The 17,094-nt window shown below is 57.7% G+C and overlaps 1 protein-coding gene across 1 annotated transcript in view; it reads right to left on the reverse strand.

Annotated features, from left to right (window-relative positions):
- The window catches only part of DTL (denticleless E3 ubiquitin protein ligase homolog), a 59,207-nt gene that overhangs the window by 30,021 nt on the left and 12,092 nt on the right, over positions 1–17,094 (reverse strand). The window lies entirely within an intron of this gene.

A 17,094-nucleotide genomic window follows, 5' to 3' on the forward strand; every position in this document is an offset into this window, starting at 1 on the left:
ACTGACTGACTGACTGGACGGGACCTGACTGACGGACGGGACCTGACTGACTGACTGACTGACGGGACCTGACTGACTGACTGACTGACTGACTGACTGACTGGACGGGACCTGACTGACTGACTGACTGACTGACTGACTGGACGGGACCTGACTGACTGACTGACTGACTGACTGACTGGACGGGACCTGACCTGACTGACTGACTGACTGACTGACTGACTGGACGGGACCTGACTGACTGGACGGGACCTGACTGACTGACTGACTGACTGGACGGGACCTGACTGACTGACTGACTGACTGACTGGACGGGACCTGACTGACTGACTGACTGACTGACTGGACGGGACTGACTGACTGACTGACTGACTGACTGACTGGACGGGACCTGACTGACTGACTGACTGACTGGACGGGACCTGACTGACTGACTGACTGACTGACTGACTGGACGGACCTGACTGACTGACTGACTGACTGACTGGACGGGACCTGACTGACTGACTGACTGGACGGACCTGACTGACTGGACGGGACCTGACTGACTGACTGACTGGACGGGACCTGACTGACTGGACGGGACCTGACTGACTGACTGACTGACTGACTGACTGACTGGACGTGGACCTGACTGACGGACGGGACCTGACTGACTGACTGACTGGACGGGACTGACTGACTGGACGGACCTGACTGACTGGACGGGACCTGACTGACTGACTGACTGCCTGACTGACGGACGGGACCTGACTGACTGACTGACTGGACGGGACCTGACTGACGGACGGGACCTGACTGACTGACTGACTGGACGGGACCTGACTGACTGACGGACTGACTGACTGACTGACTGGACGGGACCTGACTGACTGACTGACGGGACCTGACTGACTGACTGACTGACTGACTGACTGACTGGACGGGACCTGACTGGACTGACTGACTGACTGACTGGAACGGGACCTGACTGACTGACTGACTGACTGGACGGGACCTGACTGACTGACTGACTGACTGACTGGACGGGACCTGACTGACTGACTGACTGACTGACTGACTGGACGGGACCTGACTGACTGACTGACTGACTGACTGACTGACTGGACGGGACCTGACTGACTGACTGACTGACTGGACGGACCTGACTGACTGACTGACTGACTGACTGACTGGACGGGACCTGACTGACTGGACGGGACCTGACTGACTGACTGACTGACTGACTGACTGACTGGACGGGACCTGACTGACCTGACTGACTGACTGACTGGACGGGACCTGACCTGACTGACTGACTGACTGGACGGGACCTGACTGACTGACTGACTGACTGACTGACTGGACGGACCTGACTGACTGACTGACTGACTGGACGGGACCTGACTGACTGACTGACTGACTGACTGGACGGGACCTGACTGACCTGACTGACTGACTGACTGGACGGGACCTGACCTGACTGACTGACTGACTGACTGGACGGGACCTGACTGACTGACTGACTGACTGACTGACTGGACGGGACCTGACTGACTGACTGACTGACTGACTGGACGGGACCTGACCTGACTGACTGACTGACTGGACGGGACCTGACTGACTGACTGACTGACTGACTGGACCTGACTGACTGACTGACTGACTGACTGACTGACTGGACGGGACCTGACTGACTGACTGACTGACTGACTGACTGGACGGGACCTGACCTGACTGACTGACTGACTGACTGACTGACTGACTGGACGGACCTGACTGACTGGACCTGACTGACTGGACGGGACCTGACTGACTGACTGACTGACTGGACGGGACCTGACTGACTGACTGACTGACTGACTGACCTGGACGGGACCTGACCTGACTGACTGACTGACTGGACGGGACCTGACTGACTGACTGACTGGACGGGACCTGACTGACTGGACTGGACCTGACTGACTGACTGACTGACTGACTGACTGACTGGACGGGACCTGACTGACTGGACGGGACCTGACTGACTGACTGACTGGACGGGACCTGACTGACTGACTGGACCTGACTGACTGACTGACTGACTGACTGACTGGACGGGACCTGACTGACGGACGGGACCTGACTGACTGACTGACTGGACGGGACCTGACTGACGGACGGACCTGACTGACTGACTGACTGGACGGGACTGACTGACTGACTGACTGACTGACTGACTGACTGGACGGGACCTGACTGACTGACTGACTGACTGACTGACTGACTGGACGGGACCTGACTGACTGACTGACTGACTGACCTGACTGACTGACTGACGGACGGGACCTGACTGACTGACTGACTGACTGACTGGACGGGACCCTGACTGACTGACTGACTGACTGACTGGACGGGACCTGACTGACTGACTGACTGACTGGACGGGACCTGACTGACTGACTGACTGACTGACGGGACCTGACTGACTGACTGACTGACTGGACGGGACCTGACCTGACTGACTGACTGGACGGGACCTGACCTGACTGACTGACTGACTGGACGGGACCTGACCTGACTGACTGACTGACTGGACGGGACCTGACCTGACTGACTGACTGACTGGACGGGACCTGACTGACTGACTGACTGACTGACTGACTGACTGACTGACTGACTGACTGACTGACTGGACGGGACCTGACTGACTGACTGACTGACTGACTGACTGGACGGGACCTGACTGACTGACTGACTGACTGACTGAGGACGGGACCTGACCTGACTGACTGACTGACTGACTGGACGGGACCTGACTGACTGACTGACTGACTGACTGACTGACTGGACGGGACCTGACTGACTGACTGACTGGACGGGACCTGACTGACTGACTGACTGGACGGGACCTGACTGACTGACTGACTGACTGACTGGACGGGACCTGACTGACTGACTGACTGACTGACTGGACGGGACCTGACTGACTGACTGACTGACTGGACGGGACCTGACTGACTGACTGACTGACTGGACGGGACCTGACTGACTGACTGACTGACTGGACGGGACCTGACCTGACTGACTGACTGACTGGACGGGACCTGACCTGACTGACTGACTGACTGGACGGGACCTGACCTGACTGACTGACTGACTGGACGGGACCTGACCCTGACTGACTGACTGACTGGACGGGACCTGACTGACTGACTGACTGACTGACTGACTGGACGGGACCTGACCTGACTGACTGACTGACTGACTGGACGGGACCTGACTGACTGACTGACTGACTGACTGGACGGGACCTGACTGACTGACTGACTGACTGACTGGACGGGACCTGACTGACTGGACGGACTGACTGACTGGACGGGACCTGACTGACTGACTGACTGACTGGACGGGACCTGACTGACTGACTGACTGACTGACTGACTGACTGGACGGGACCTGACTGACTGACTGACTGACTGACTGGACGGGACCTGACTGACTGACTGACTGACTGACTGGACGGGACCTGACTGACTGACTGACTGACTGACTGGACTGACTGACTGACTGGACGGGACCTGACTGACGGACGGACCTGACTGACTGACTGACTGGACGGGACCTGACTGACGGACGGGACCTGACTGACTGACTGACTGGACGGGACCTGACTGACTGACTGACTGACTGACTGGACGGGACCTGACTGACTGGACGGGACCTGACTGACTGGACGGGACCTGACTGACTGGACGGGACCTGACTGACTGACTGACTGACTGACTGACTGGACGGGACCTGACCTGACTGACTGACTGACTGACTGACTGACTGGACGGGACCTGACTGACTGGACGGACCTGACTGACTGACTGACTGACTGGACGGGACCTGACTGACTGACTGACTGGACGGGACCTGACTGACTGGACGGGACCTGACTGACTGGACGGGACTGACTGACTGGACGGGACCTGACTGACTGGACGGGACCTGACTGACTGGACGGGACCTGACTGACTGGACGGGACCTGACTGACTGGACGGGACCTGACTGACTGGACGGGACCTGACTGACTGGACGGGACCTGACTGACTGACTGACTGACTGACTGACTGGACGGGACCTGACTGACTGACTGACTGGACGGGACCTGACTGACTGACTGACTGACTGACTGGACGGGACCTGACTGACTGACTGACTGACTGACTGGACGGGACCTGACTGACTGACTGACTGACTGGACGGGACCCTGACTGACTGACTGACTGACTGACTGACTGGACGGGACCTGACCTGACTGACTGGACTGACTGACTGACTGGACGGGACCTGACTGACTGGACGGGACCTGACTGACTGGACGGGACCTGACTGACTGACTGACTGACTGGACGGGACCTGACTGACTGACTGACTGACTGACTGACTGACTGACTGGACGGGACCTGACTGACTGACTGACTGACTGACTGGACGGGACCTGACTGACTGACTGACTGACTGACTGGACGGGACCTGACTGACTGACTGACTGACTGACTGACTGACTGACTGACTGACTGACTGACTGACTGACTGGACGGGACCTGACTGACGGACGGGACCTGACTGACTGACTGACTGGACGGGACCTGACTGACGGACGGGACCTGACTGACTGACTGACTGGACGGGACCTGACTGACTGACTGACTGACTGACTGACTGACTGGACGGGACCTGACTGACTGACTGACTGACTGACTGACTGGACGGGACCTGACTGACTGACTGACTGACTGACTGACTGACTGGACGGGACCTGACTGACTGACTGACTGACTGACTGACTGACTGGACGGGACCTGACTGACTGACTGACTGACTGACTGACTGACTGACTGGACGGGACCTGACTGACGGACGGGACCTGACTGACTGACTGACTGGACGGGACCTGACTGACGGACGGGACCTGACTGACTGACTGACTGGACGGGACCTGACTGACGGACGGGACCTGACTGACTGACTGACTGGACGGGACCTGACTGACGGACGGGACCTGACTGACTGACTGACTGGACGGGACCTGACTGACTGACTGACTGACTGACTGACTGACTGGACGGACGACTGGACTGACTGACTGATGATGGACGGGACCTGACTGACTGACTGACTGGACGGGACCTGACTGACTGACTGACTGACTGACTGGACGGGACCTGACTGACTGACTGACTGACTGACTGACTGACTGGACGGGACCTGACTGACTGACTGACTGACTGACTGACTGACTGGACGGGACCTGACTGACTGACTGACTGACTGACTGACTGGACGGACCTGACTGACTGACTGACTGACTGACTGGACGGGACCTGACTGACTGACTGACTGACTGACTGGACGGAGACCTGACCTGACTGACTGACTGACTGACTGACTGACTGACTGGACGGGACCTGACTGACTGACTGACTGACTGACTGGACGGGACCTGACTGACTGACTGACTGACTGACTGGACGGGACCTGACCTGACTGACTGACTGACTGACTGACTGACTGGACGGGACCTGACTGACTGGACGGGACCTGACTGACTGACTGACTGACTGGACGGGACCTGACTGACTGACTGACTGACTGACTGACTGACTGGACGGGACCTGACTGACTGACTGACTGACTGACTGACGGGACCTGACTGACTGACTGACTGACTGGACGGGACCTGACTGACTGACTGACTGACTGACTGACTGACTGACTGACTGGACGGCGACCTGACTGACTGACTGACTGACGGGACCTGACTGACTGACTGACTGGACGGGACCTGACTGACTGACTGACTGGACGGGACCTGACTGACGGACGGGACCTGACTGACTGACTGACTGGACGGGACCTGACTGACTGACTGACTGACTGACTGGACGGGACCTGACTGACTGGACGGGACCTGACTGACTGGACGGGACTGACTGACTGGACGGGACCTGACTGACTGGACGGGACCTGACTGACTGGACGGGACCCTGACTGACTGGACGGGACCTGACTGACTGACTGACTGACTGACTGACTGACTGACTGACTGACTGACTGGACGGGACCTGACTGACTGGACGGGACCTGACTGACTGGACGGGACCTGACTGACTGGACGGGACCTGACTGACTGACTGACTGACTGACTGACTGGACGGGACCTGACCTGACTGACTGACTGACTGACTGACTGACTGACTGGACGGGACCTGACTGACTGGACGGGACCTGACTGACTGGACGGGACCTGACTGACTGGACGGGACCTGACTGACTGGACGGGACCTGACTGACTGGACGGGACCTGACTGACTGGACGGGACCTGACTGACTGGACGGGACCTGACTGACTGGACGGGACCTGACTGACTGGACGGGACCTGACTGACTGGACGGGACCTGACTGACTGGACGGGACCTGACTGACTGGACGGGGACCTGACTGACTGACTGGACGGGACCTGACTGACTGACTGGACGGGACCTGACTGACTGACTGGACGGGACCTGACTGACTGACTGGACGGACCTGACTGACTGACTGGACGGGACCTGACTGACTGACTGGACGGGACCTGACTGACTGGACGGGACCTGACTGACTGGACGGGACCTGACTGACTGGACGGGACCTGACTGACTGGACGGGACCTGACTGACTGGACGGGACCTGACTGACTGGACGGGACCTGACTGACTGGACGGGACCTGACTGACTGGACGGGACCTGACTGACTGGACGGGACCTGACTGACTGGACGGGACCTGACTGACTGGACGGGACCTGACTGACTGCGACGGGACCTGACTGACTGGACGGGACCTGACTGACTGGACGGGACCTGACTGACTGGACGGGACCTGACTGACTGGACGGGACCTGACTGACTGGACGGGACCTGACTGACTGGACGGGACCTGACTGACTGGACGGGACCTGACTGACTGGACGGGACCTGACTGACTGGACGGGACCTGACTGACTGGACGGGACCTGACTGACTGGACGGGACCTGACTGACTGGACGGGACCTGACTGACTGGACGGGACCTGACTGACTGGACGGGACCTGACTGACTGGACGGGACCTGACTGACTGGACGGGACCTGACTGACTGGACGGGACCTGACTGACTGGACGGGACCTGACTGACTGGACGGGACCTGACTGACTGGACGGGACCTGACTGACTGGACGGGACCTGACTGACTGGACGGGACCTGACTGACTGGACGGGACCTGACTGACTGGACGGGACCTGACTGACTGGACGGGACCTGACTGACTGGACGGGACCTGACTGACTGGACGGGACCTGACTGACTGGACGGGACCTGACTGACTGGACGGGACCTCCTGACTGACTGGACGGGACCTGACTGACTGACTGACTGACTGGACGGGACCTGACTGACTGGACGGGACCTGACTGACTGACTGACTGACTGGACGGGACCTGACTGACTGGACGGGACCTGACTGACTGACTGACTGACTGGACGGGACCTGACTGACTGGACGGGACCTGACTGACTGACTGACTGACTGGACGGGACCTGACTGACTGGACGGGACCTGACTGACTGACTGACTGACTGGACGGGACCTGACTGACTGACTGGACGGGACCTGACTGACTGGACGGGACTGACTGACTGACTGACTGACTGGACGGGACCTGACTGACTGGACGGGACCTGACTGACTGACTGACTGACTGGACGGGACCTGACTGACTGACGGGACCTGACTGACTGACTGACTGACTGACGGGACCTGACTGACTGGACGGGACCTGACTGACTGGACGGGACCTGACTGACTGACTGACTGACTGGACGGGACCTGACTGACTGGACGGGACCTGACTGACTGACTGACTGACTGGACGGGACCTGACTGACTGGACGGGACCTGACTGACTGGACGGGACCTGACTGACTGGACGGGACCTGACTGACTGGACGGGACCTGACTGACTGGACGGGACCTGACTGACTGGACGGACCTGACTGACTGGACGGGACCTGACTGACTGGCGGGACTGACTGACTGACTGACTGGACGGGACCTGACTGACTGGACGGGACCTGACTGACTGGACGGGACCTGACTGACTGACTGACTGACTGGACGGGACCTGACTGACTGGACGGGACCTGACTGACTGACTGACTGACTGGACGGGACCTGACTGACTGGACGGGACCTGACTGACTGACTGACTGACTGGACGGGACCTGACTGACTGGACGGGACCTGACTGACTGGACGGGACCTGACTGACTGACTGAGGACGGGACCTGACTGACTGACTGACTGACTGGACGGGACCTGACTGACTGGACGGGACCTGACTGACTGGACGGGACCTGACTGACTGGACGGGACCTGACTGACTGGACGGGACCTTGACTGACTGGACGGGACCTGACTGACTGACTGACTGACTGACTGGACGGGACCCTGACTGGACTGACTGACTGACTGACTGACTGGACGGGACCTGACTGACTGGACGGGACCTGACTGACTGGACGGGACCTGACTGACTGGACGGGACCTGACTGACTGACTGACTGACTGACTGACTGACTGACTGACTGACTGACTGACTGACGGGACCTGACTGACTGACTGACTGGACGGGACCTGACTGACTGACTGACTGACTGACTGACTGACTGGACGGGACCTGACTGACTGACTGACTGACTGGACGGGACCTGACTGACTGACTGACTGACTGACTGACTGACTGACTGACTGGACGGGACCTGACTGACTGACTGACTGACTGACTGGACGGGACCTGACTGACTGACTGACTGGACGGGACCTGACTGACTGACTGACTGACTGACTGACTGGACGGGACCTGACTGACTGACTGACTGACTGACTGGACGGGACCTGACTGACTGACTGACTGACTGACTGGACGGGACCTGACTGACTGACTGACTGACTGGACGGGACCTGACTGACTGACTGACTGACTGGACGGGACCTGACTGACTGGACGGGACCTGACTGACTGGACGGGACCTGACTGACTGGACGGGACCTGACTGACTGGACGGGACCTGACTGACTGGACGGGACCTGACTGACTGACTGACTGGACGGGACCTGACTGACTGGACGGGACCTGACTGACTGACTGACTGGACGGGACCTGACTGACTGGACGGGACCTGACTGACTGGACGGGACCTGACTGACTGACTGACTGGACGGGACCTGACTGACTGACTGGACGGGACCTGACTGACTGGACGGGACCTGACTGACTGACTGGACGGGACCTGACTGACTGACTGGACGGGACCTGACTGACTGACTGACTGACTGACTGACTGGACGGGACCTGACTGACTGGACGGGACCTGACTGACTGACTGACTGACTGACTGACTGACTGACTGGACGGGACCTGACTGACTGACTGACTGACTGACTGACTGACTGACTGACTGGACGGGACCTGACTGACTGACTGACTGACTGACTGACTGGACGGGACCTGACTGACTGACTGACTGGACGGGACCTGACTGACTGACTGACTGGACGGGACCTGACTGACTGACTGACTGGACGGGACCTGACTGACTGACTGACTGACTGACTGGACGGGACCTGACTGACTGACTGACTGACTGACTGGACGGGACCTGACTGACTGACTGACTGACTGGACGGGACCTGACTGACTGACTGACTGGACGGGACCTGACTGACTGGACGGGACCTGACTGACTGACTGACTGACTGACTGACTGGACGGGACCTGACTGACTGACTGACTGACTGACTGACTGACTGGACGGGACCTGACTGACTGACTGACTGGACGGGACCTGACTGACTGACTGACTGACTGGACGGGACCTGACTGACTGACTGACTGACTGGACGGGACCTGACTGACTGACTGACTGACTGGACGGGACCTGACTGACTGACTGACTGACTGGACGGGACCTGACTGACTGACTGACTGACTGACTGGACGGGACCTGACTGACTGACTGACTGACTGGACGGGACCTGACTGACTGACTGACTGACTGACTGGACGGGACCTGACTGACTGACTGACTGACTGACTGGACGGGACCTGACTGACTGACTGACTGGACGGGACCTGACTGACTGACTGACTGACTGGACGGGACCTGACTGACTGACTGACTGACTGACTGGACGGGACCTGACTGACTGACTGACTGACTGGACGGGACCTGACTGACTGGACGGGACCTGACTGACTGGACGGGACCTGACTGACTGACTGACTGGACGGGACCTGACTGACTGGACGGGACCTGACTGACTGGACGGGACCTGACTGACTGACTGACTGACTGACTGACTGACTGGACGGGACCTGACTGACTGACTGACTGACTGGACGGGACCTGACTGACTGGACGGGACCTGACTGACTGGACGGGACCTGACTGACTGACTGGACGGGACCTGACTGACTGGACGGGACCTGACTGACTGACTGACTGACTGACTGACTGACTGGACGGGACCTGACTGACTGACTGACTGGACGGGACCTGACTGACTGACTGACTGACTGACTGACTGACTGGACGGGACCTGACTGACTGACTGACTGACTGACTGGACGGGACCTGACTGACTGACTGACTGACTGACTGGACGGGACCTGACTGACTGACTGACTGACTGACTGACTGACTGACTGGACGGGACCTGACTGACTGACTGACTGACTGGACGGGACCTGACTGACTGACTGACTGGACGGGACCTGACTGACTGACTGACTGACTGGACGGGACCTGACTGACTGGACGGGACCCTGACTGACTGGACGGGACCTGACTGACTGGACGGGACCTGACTGACTGGACGGGACCTGACTGACTGGACGGGACCTGACTGACTGACTGACTGGACGGGACCTGACTGACTGGACGGGACCTGACTGACTGACTGACTGGACGGGACCTGACTGACTGGACGGGACCTGACTGACTGACTGACTGGACGGGACCTGACTGACTGACTGACTGACTGACTGGACGGGACCTGACTGACTGACTGACTGACTGGACGGGACCTGACTGACTGACTGACTGACTGACTGGACGGGACCTGACTGACTGACTGGACGGGACCTGACTGACTGACTGACTGACTGACTGGACGGGACCTGACTGACTGACTGACTGACTGGACGGGACCTGACTGACTGACTGACTGACTGACTGGACGGGACCTGACTGACTGACTGACTGGACGGGACCTGACTGACTGACTGACTGGACGGGACCTGACTGACTGACTGACTGACTGGACGGGACCTGACTGACTGACTGACTGACTGACTGGACGGGACCTGACTGACTGACTGACTGGACGGGACCTGACTGACTGGACGGGACCTGACTGACTGACTGACTGACTGACTGACTGACTGGACGGGACCTGACTGACTGACTGACTGACTGACTGACTGACTGACTGACTGACTGACTGACTGGACGGGACCTGACTGACTGACTGACTGACTGACTGACTGACTGGACGGGACCTGACTGACTGACTGACTGACTGGACGGGACCTGACTGACTGACTGACTGACTGGACGGGACCTGACTGACTGACTGACTGACTGGACGGGACCTGACTGACTGACTGACTGACTGGACGGGACCTGACTGACTGACTGACTGGACGGGACCTGACTGACTGACTGACTGACTGGACGGGACCTGACTGACTGACTGACTGACTGACTGGACGGGACCTGACTGACTGACTGACTGACTGGACGGGACCTGACTGACTGGACGGGACCTGACTGACTGGACGGGACCTGACTGACTGACTGACTGACTGGACGGGACCTGACTGACTGGACGGGACCTGACTGACTGGACGGGACCTGACTGACTGACTGACTGACTGGACGGGACCTGACTGACTGACTGACTGACTGGACGGGACCTGACTGACTGACTGACTGACTGACTGACTGACTGACTGGACGGGACCTGACTGACTGACTGACTGACTGGACGGGACCTGACTGACTGACTGACTGACTGGACGGGACCTGACTGACTGACTGACTGACTGACTGGACGGGACCTGACTGACTGACTGACTGACTGGACGGGACCTGACTGACTGACTGACTGGACGGGACCTGACTGACTGACTGACTGACTGGACGGGACCTGACTGACTGACTGACTGACTGGACGGGACCTGACTGACTGACTGACTGACTGGACGGGACCTGACTGACTGACTGACTGACTGGACGGGACCTGACTGACTGGACGGGACCTGACTGACTGGACGGGACCTGACTGACTGACTGACTGGACGGGACCTGACTGACTGGACGGGACCTGACTGACTGACTGACTGGACGGGACCTGACTGACTGACTGACTGGACGGGACCTGACTGACTGGACGGGACCTGACTGACTGGACGGGACCTGACTGACTGACTGGACGGGACCTGACTGACTGACTGGACGGGACCTGACTGACTGACTGACTGACTGACTGACTGACTGACTGACTGACTGGACGGGACCTGACTGACTGACTGACTGACTGGACGGGACCTGACTGACTGACTGACTGACTGGACGGGACCTGACTGACTGACTGACTGACTGACTGACTGGACTGGACGGGACCTGACTGACTGACTGACTGACTGACTGGACGGGACCTGACTGACTGACTGACTGACTGGACGGGACCTGACTGACTGGACGGGACCTGACTGACTGGACGGGACCTGACTGACTGACTGACTGACTGGACGGGACCTGACTGACTGACTGACTGACTGACTGGACGGGACCTGACTGACTGGACGGGACCTGACTGACTGACTGACTGACTGACTGACTGACTGACTGGACGGGACCTGACTGACTGACTGACTGACTGACTGACTGACTGACTGGACGGGACCTGACTGACTGACTGACTGACTGACTGACTGGACGGGACCTGACTGACTGACTGACTGGACGGGACCTGACTGACTGACTGACTGACTGGACGGGACCTGACTGACTGACTGACTGACTGACTGGACGGGACCTGACTGACTGACTGACTGACTGGACGGGACCTGACTGACTGGACGGGACCTGACTGACTGGACGGGACCTGACTGACTGACTGACTGACTGGACGGGACCTGACTGACTGGACGGGACCTGACTGACTGGACGGGACCTGACTGACTGACTGACTGACTGGACGGGACCTGACTGACTGACTGACTGACTGACTGACTGACTGACTGACTGACTGGACGGGACCTGACTGACTGACTGACTGACTGGACGGGACCTGACTGACTGACTGACTGACTGGACGGGACCTGACTGACTGACTGACTGACTGACTGACTGACTGACTGGACGGGACCTGACTGACTGACTGACTGACTGACTGGACGGGACCTGACTGACTGACTGACTGACTGGACGGGACCTGACTGACTGACTGACTGACTGACTGACTGACTGACTGGACGGGACCTGACTGACTGACTGACTGACTGACTGGACGGGACCTGACTGACTGACTGGACGGGACCTGACTGACTGGACGGGACCTGACTGACTGACTGACTGACTGGACGGGACCTGACTGACTGACTGACTGACTGACTGACTGACTGACTGACTGGACGGGACCTGACTGACTGACTGACTGACTGGACGGGACCTGACTGACTGACTGACTGACTGGACGGGACCTGACTGACTGACTGACTGACTGACTGACTGACTGACTGGACGGGACCTGACTGACTGACTGACTGACTGACTGGACGGGACCTGACTGACTGACTGACTGACTGGACGGGACCTGACTGACTGACTGACTGACTGACTGACTGACTGACTGGACGGGACCTGACTGACTGACTGACTGACTGACTGGACGGGACCTGACTGACTGACTGACTGACTGGACGGGACCTGACTGACTGGACGGGACCTGACTGACTGACTGACTGACTGACTGGACGGGACCTGACTGACTGACTGACTGACTGACTGGACGGGACCTGACTGACTGGACGGGACCTGACTGACTGACTGACTGACTGGACGGGACCTGACTGACTGGACGGGACCTGACTGACTGGACGGGACCTGACTGACTGGACGGGACCTGACTGACTGGACGGGACCTGACTGACTGGACGGGACCTGACTGACTGACTGACTGGACGGGACCTGACTGACTGACTGACTGACTGACTGACTGACTGACTGGACGGGACCTGACTGACTGACTGACTGACTGACTGGACGGGACCTGACTGACTGACTGACTGACTGGACGGGACCTGACTGACTGACTGACTGACTGACTGGACGGGACCTGACTGACTGACTGACTGACTGGACGGGACCTGACTGACTGGACGGGACCTGACTGACTGGACGGGACCTGACTGACTGACTGACTGACTGGACGGGACCTGACTGACTGACTGACTGACTGACTGACTGACTGACTGACTGGACGGGACCTGACTGACTGACTGACTGACTGGACGGGACCTGACTGACTGACTGACTGACTGGACGGGACCTGACTGACTGACTGACTGACTGACTGACTGACTGACTGGACGGGACCTGACTGACTGACTGACTGACTGACTGGACGGGACCTGACTGACTGACTGACTGACTGACTGACTGACTGACTGGACGGGACCTGACTGACTGACTGACTGACTGACTGGACGGGACCTGACTGACTGACTGACTGACTGGACGGGACCTGACTGACTGACTGACTGACTGACTGACTGACTGACTGGACGGGACCTGACTGACTGACTGACTGACTGACTGGACGGGACCTGACTGACTGACTGACTGACTGACTGGACGGGACCTGACTGACTGACTGACTGACTGACTGACTGACTGACTGGACGGGACCTGACTGACTGACTGACTGACTGACTGGACGGGACCTGACTGACTGACTGACTGACTGACTGGACGGGACCTGACTGACTGACTGACTGACTGACTGGACGGGACCTGACTGACTGACTGGACGGGACCTGACTGGACGGGACCTGACTGACTGACTGACTGACTGACTGGACGGGACCTGACTGACTGACTGGACGGGACCTGACTGGACGGGACCTGACTGACTGACTGACTGACTGACTGGACGGGACCTGACTGACTGGACGGGACCTGACTGACTGACTGACTGACTGACTGGACGGGACCTGACTGACTGACTGACTGACTGACTGGACGGGACCTGACTGACTGGACGGGACCTGACTGACTGACTGACTGACTGACTGGACGGGACCTGACTGACTGACTGACTGACTGACTGGACGGGACCTGACTGACTGACTGACTGACTGGACGGGACCTGACTGACTGACTGACTGACTGACTGGACGGGACCTGACTGACTGACTGACTGACTGACTGGACGGGACCTGACTGACTGACTGACTGACTGACTGGACGGGACCTGACTGACTGGACGGGACCTGACTGACTGACTGACTGGACGGGACCTGACTGACTGACTGACTGGACGGGACCTGACTGACTGGACGGGACCTGACTGACTGGACGGGACCTGACTGACTGACTGACTGACTGACTGACTGGACGGGACCTGACTGACTGACTGACTGACTGACTGACTGACTGACTGACTGGACGGGACCTGACTGACTGACTGACTGACTGACTGGACGGGACCTGACTGACTGACTGACTGACTGGACGGGACCTGACTGACTGGACGGGACCTGACTGACTGACTGACTGACTGACTGACTGACTGACTGACTGACTGACAGATCTGACTGACAGACTCACTGACAGATCTGACTGACAGACTCACTGACAGACTCACTAACCCTAACTCTTACTTTCTTTTTTCTTTTTTATTTTTTTTACTTTTACAGTGGCAAGGCTGACAGCTCTTGTCACACTGTTTCTCCTCTGCTCTCTCACTGAGATCGGAGGAGAAACTGCATTTATCAGGCAGATCGCCCGGGAAAGTTTGTTGCTAAAACAAACTTCCCTGGTGATCTCTCTGATTGGCTGGTGTGACGCTGACATCATCGAGACCTGAGCCAATCAGGTCTCAATGATGTCAGAGGTCACAGCACCGGGATCCCCGCCGCTGACAGGTATGTGGGGGGTCCCGATCGCCGACCACCGGCTGTCCCTATCTTTTAAATGCCGCGATCGCTATGGATTGCAGCATCTAGAAGATAGGAACAGGTTAACATCATGGGGACCTGATCCAATCAGGTCCCCATGATGCCACATGTCAGAGCTATCGCTCTGAATCGGTACCGCAGCGCTAGCAGGACCCTGGGGGTCCTGAGCGCTGCAGGACCACCCACCGTTTTTAAACGTCGGCGCTGCACAGAGCCCAGGCAGCGCCGACGTTTATGTACAGTGGGCGGTCCTGAACCGGTTAAGCATGAAAGATCAGTCCAGGAGGAGAAAGCAGCAGTTCTCATTTTCCTATATAATATTAATTTATATAAAAAAAACAAAACATTTCTGTACTTTAAGTCATCTTAAATAGCCTTTGCAGTAGGGGGTGTCAGTAACGCCCAGTCACCCAAGTAACTATAACCACTATTACAATGTCAGCCAATTCATTTTCTGTTGTAGTAGCATTGTGAATAAAATGAACCTAAATCTCTTTCCTGCGTTATATAAACACACAGCGTGTCAATTTGCTTTGATCTCTGTGTATTTTACCATTTGTAATGCAAAGGGTGAAACTTGTGGAATATAAACACACTTTCCACAATTCTTTGTTGCAAATTAATTACCAAAAGGAAACAGGTCATCAGGCTTTTTGACCTCAAAGCATCATAATCACAGTGAAGTACCTGCAATTAGGATTTCTTCTATACATCTATATTACAAATCTGTGTTTCTTAATCCACTGGCAAATGATTGACAGGTCACTTAGACCTGCTCCCCCACGGCCACCATCTCAGGCAGGCACACTCATTCCGGG

The sequence above is a fragment of the Phyllobates terribilis genome, unplaced genomic scaffold, assembly GCF_046119375.1.
Source record: "Phyllobates terribilis strain yellow unplaced genomic scaffold, ASM4611937v1 Scaffold_3__8_contigs__length_932513732, whole genome shotgun sequence".
Classification (NCBI taxonomy): domain Eukaryota; kingdom Metazoa; phylum Chordata; class Amphibia; order Anura; family Dendrobatidae; genus Phyllobates; species Phyllobates terribilis.